Raw genomic sequence first — 4,810 nt, 5'->3', positions numbered from 1 at the left:
GTATGGCTTTTGTGCTTGGCCTTATTATATATACTTCTATGTTTCTGCTGCTTAGTTTCTTTAATTGTACAAAGGTCTTCAGTATATAAAACACTTCTTTGATTTCAATTACATCTCTACCATGGGTTCCTCTGTGACTTGAGCTCTTATTTCTCGGTACTAATATAGCCAACTCATAGGACACGTACATTGTGTTTGTTAGGTTGCCACACTCTGTGGAGTGTATTACTGATGTGGTGGGAGCCGTATTAATAATAGTCAGAGAATTTATTTGGCATAGAGTCTTCCAGAGTGGTACTTTCATCCTGACCGAAATCTTTAACCGGGTGTGAACTGCAGCAATGTCTAAAGAGCAGCATTAGCCTGGAACTTCTGTAAATATAATGCCCCATGATGAAATTCTGCCTTTTTTTTTTCAGGGAGGGGTGCAGTAGGCCTTCAAACATAGTGCTTAATGGAGATGTCAACAAATATTAAAGTTGAAATATAGCGTTGTAGATACTTTAGATCTAGTTTCACCTATAATAAAGGTGAAATATATGACTGCATGGTAGGTCATGGTAATTTTTCCCTCCTTTCTGTGACAACACTTCCTCAAATGTATCATTTTTGTTATTTTGTTCAAAAAGGACAAGAGTTGACATATGCAAATATTAAAGAGTTCTGACTACTGATCTCCTGCTTAATAACTTCTCCATTTCCACTCAGGAAGAGAATAGTTTTTTCTGTTTGCAAAGAAAATCAAATACCTTTTTAAATTCACACTTAATACAAAGAATTTTAGTTCACCTTTAAGAAGGTACCTATTGTAAGACAGGAAGGAAGGATGTCTAGAAATTAGCGTGGGGCAGATAAAGGAGAAGCTGTTTATCTTCTTCACAAGATGTCTTGGCACAGGCTGCAACAGTCTTGTCTGTCAGGGGTGTCTGTCTGTGCTCATTTTTTTTTTTCTTCATGGAAAATGCCCAACCTGTCGGCAATTAAACTTAGCTCTGGGCCATGGCTTATTATTCAAGGAGAAGGAATAAACTTGAGAGAGGCATTTTCTGTTGGTTCTTGGGGATGATCAGTCCAGATCCATTGTGGAGACTTGAGCACAGGTGGTGGGCTTAACAGAACAAGGAATAAACCTGAAAGGTTAAAATACGCTTTGCTTCTGGTCTGGCAGAACAGCGAACAATTCCTGCTAGGTGATGGAGGAGTGTCTCTGACTGCTTTTTGGCGGGGGAGAAGGGGAGATTACTTTGGTACTTGGCTTCTTATAGTTACAGCAAAGCAAATGATGAACTGGGAGCTGGCCCAGGTTGGTCAGTACAGCATAGGTGAGATTAACCCTCCATGAGGTGAACTTGGTAAGTTCAACAATGTGCTGGTACTGTGGTATTAATAGTAAAACTGAGTTGACTTTGTCCTGTTACTGTGGGCTAACTTTTTGCTATTAGTTACTTCATGGGGAGAATAGACAGCTTTAAAAACAACAAAACCAATCTAAAACTGGAAGGAAATTAAATAGTAGTGGTGCTGTGGGTGCTTCAGGAATAGAAGTGACTGGTGACGTAAGCTTAGGTTCATTTAGGAACCATCACTTGAGGACTGAGGGGTTTATTTTTTTTTCCTGTTTGGCCCTCTGGGACATAGCTAAGGAAGCTTCTTTCTGTGATTTTTTTTTTTTTCGTGTGTGTTTAACAGATAAGTAAAAGAAGCATAAGTTTTTGTAAGCTGGGAACAGCTTTTGCTTTAAGAATGCAGACTTGTATTTTGGAATATGAAACTAGTCTTGGTCATGATGTCAATACTTTCACTCAGTTGAATTAGCTCTCTGAACAGTTTTTCATCTGCTAAGGCTAATTTGGAATTTGTATTTTGGTGGTGAAATGTTTTAAGATTGTCACCTGTGGAAGAAGAAACATAACTTGAATTCTAATACGTGACCCCAAATTTTATACTAGATAGTACTCATTCTTTAGCTTGGATGCTCTCAGATGAGTGAATGGTTGATTTTTGAAGTACACTGTGTTGATATCTGTATTATCTAAACAATGTTCTAACAATAAATGAAGGTCATGGAGATGGAATTTGGGTGGTTTTTTTAATGTTTATAAAAGGAACAGAATTGAGTGCATTGTTATTCTGTGCATTGCTCAAGGAGCCAATTTAGAAGTTAGGTTACATATTTTTATCAGTAAAATTCCTTGCATTTCCTCTCATCTTGTATTTGTAGTCTTTATAGCTGTTCTTCATCTGCGGCATATGTATTTTACATGGTTAGACTTGTATTGCATTATTAAATGGACTTGATTTATGTTTCATAAATAATTTTTTATCTTGCTTATAAAACTTGGTGTGTGTGTTTTTTTAATAGGAATATATTGATGACACTTTCAGATTTGGAAAGATCGTGATTAGTACATTCATTAAGGTGAGTGTCTTATGGTGTCCCCAAGAAAGTGATTTATAGTATCAATTCTTTCTCAGTGAGTCTGAACTGATTTTTTTTGTTGTTGTTGCTGCTTTGGATGCTTCATTTGAGCTGTAATGTCAGAATGCTGAAAAATAAAAAGATATTCAGGGCATTAAAGTTTTAAAGACCTGTTGTATGAATCATGAAGAACATGGAAATGGTGTGGCTTCTCTAAATCTTTAGGAAACTGAAATTTAGTGTAGTGTCCAGTATCAAGTGCTACATCTGCATTGTTTGCTGTGCAGAAGTTTATTAATAAACTTCTAGTCTTTTGATTGCTCTTGCAGGTGTTTTAAGAAATCTTAATGATGAGGAAAATTCTAGGGTCCGGAAAACAAAGTAGCTAGTGTTACTCGGATAATCAGGATGGTTGCTCAGGAGGAGAAAGGAAAATGTTATGCTTCTAAGCTTTGATTTAGAAAGCAGGTCATAGCTTCCAACAGTATTTTTTGGTCAGTTGTGCTCTACTTTCTAACAGGCTGATACTATTCTAATCTCTGAGAAGTTGTACGCATGGCATCAGAGATACTGACTTACGCATGTTTATGTTCGATGTGTGAGAAGCTGATGACAAAAAAAGCTTATTACAACTCAGGTGGGATGTGTGATGGATTAAGAAAGCAGAATAGATGGTTAGAATTATGGAAACATTTTGAAAGTGAAGAAAAGTTGATGGTTATTGGAGCAAAAAAAGGAAACAGCTGAGAGTTTAAAGGAGAATGGTGGAGGCATGTCATCTGTGATGCAAAGAAAATTTATCCAAGTAGTTTTGTTACATGTGGTCTGATGATGGGACAATATTGGCCCAAGACAGGAAAGGGAAGGATAGCAGTTCTGGATGGTACTGTAATATTCCAATACAGATGAAATTATATCTGAGACTTTGAGGATTAATACTATAGTGTCTGATTAGTTTAAATGATTGGAAAAAAAATACTGTTTTTCTATGGCTAGAAAATGTGATCTGAATAGGTTCTTAAAGCTGACAACGTTCTCTTTTCAGTGCTGCAGGTGTGACTTCAGTTCTCTACAAAAAGTGAACTTGGTTGGGATCCTGTAGTACAGGTGTGTTCCCTAAAGCAGGTTGTTCATTCTTTTCTAATATTTGAAGTCTTCTATGCTTAGAATAGATATATCTCAGTATCGAAGGAAATGTTGTCACAAGTTCTGTATTCTTCCTATACTGGACCTTCTTGAGATGCCATACATGGATGAACTCTTAGTTCTTTGGGATTTGGGCATACTCAGTCACCTGTACATTTCCTCTGATAAATAACAGAAGACCAGAAGATTAGATTTGACTGCCTCTAATTCTACTCAAACTGATAAAATGCCTGGTTTGAATGACTTGTATTTAGTTTCAGATAAAAATCCTCTTGGCTTAGATTTGTCTTAGTTTTCAGTTAAGTTGTAGAAAGGCTTATCATGAGAATTTTAAGTAGTTTACAGGGACTGGTTTTTCTTAATGTCTTCCTAAATGCATTAAGTAGATGAAGCCAATATTGTACCCGATTAAAATGGTACATGCTGCTACTGCGAATATCCTCTTCAAACCTAGACTTTGTTAAACCTTCTTTATTTTTTTATCTGTGAAGATGTCATGATGGAGGTCATCAAACTAGAGAAGTGCTATGTCACTTCATAAATAGTCAGGCAAGACCTTGTGGGTAATTTCTTGTAGATCTTGATTAGCAAAGGTAGAAACTTAACTCCATTAAGGAAATATAGATTACAGGGAGATGAGTTAATGTTCTTTAAACCAGGATTTAACTAGTGCTGAAAGACATTCCACATTTGCAGTGTCCAAGCTAAAAATTGCGAAATCTGCAGGTAGCTCCATATAAGGCAATTTCTAACACTTCTCATGGTCAGATACAGAGCTTATAATTTAAATCCTGTTTTATCAATTTATGATAGACAGAGGCAAAACATTTAAAGAACCAATGTACACGGATTTGTATCATAATCTGAGACTTATAGAACTCGTATCGGCTTTGCAACGTTATGCAGAATGGAATGCTGTGAATAAATTCTTCCTTAAGTCTAGCCAGTGCAAATGTACTTTTAACATTGGTAGATGCGCAGCATTTTAAATTAAGGCATGTTAACGTGGGCTGTCTTCCAAAATGGTTAGCTTGGGATCTAAACATGGTTCCAAATTTTTGTTCCAAACATTCCTTCTGCATAGTCAAATGAAACAAAGTGATGTAATTGTTCGCCATACAAATGTTGACATTCTGAACTTCTGAATTTTATTTTACTATTTCTTTGTGTTACATGGCAGTGGCATATACTGATAGACGTGGTTTCCTAGATTTAATAGAAGAGTTTTCAGATTTTCTTCTTCCT

The 4,810-nt window shown here is 36.2% G+C and overlaps 1 protein-coding gene across 1 annotated transcript in view; it reads left to right on the top strand.

Annotated features, from left to right (window-relative positions):
- The first annotated feature begins 2,361 nt into the window (after nt 1-2,361).
- The window catches only part of LOC103917839 (period circadian protein homolog 2-like), a 43,169-nt gene continuing 40,720 nt past the window's right edge, over nt 2,362-4,810 (top strand). Inside the window, 2 exon segments of the mRNA XM_009325035.1 lie at nt 2,362-2,419; nt 3,473-3,526. The gene's annotated coding sequence lies outside the window, so the exon portion shown is untranslated.

This window comes from Pygoscelis adeliae, unplaced genomic scaffold, assembly GCF_000699105.1.
Source record: "Pygoscelis adeliae isolate BGI_AS28 unplaced genomic scaffold, ASM69910v1 Scaffold155, whole genome shotgun sequence".
Lineage (NCBI taxonomy): Eukaryota > Metazoa > Chordata > Aves > Sphenisciformes > Spheniscidae > Pygoscelis > Pygoscelis adeliae.
The sequence above is the reverse complement of the archived record's forward strand: the minus strand, read 5'-3'. Positions and strand labels throughout refer to the sequence as shown.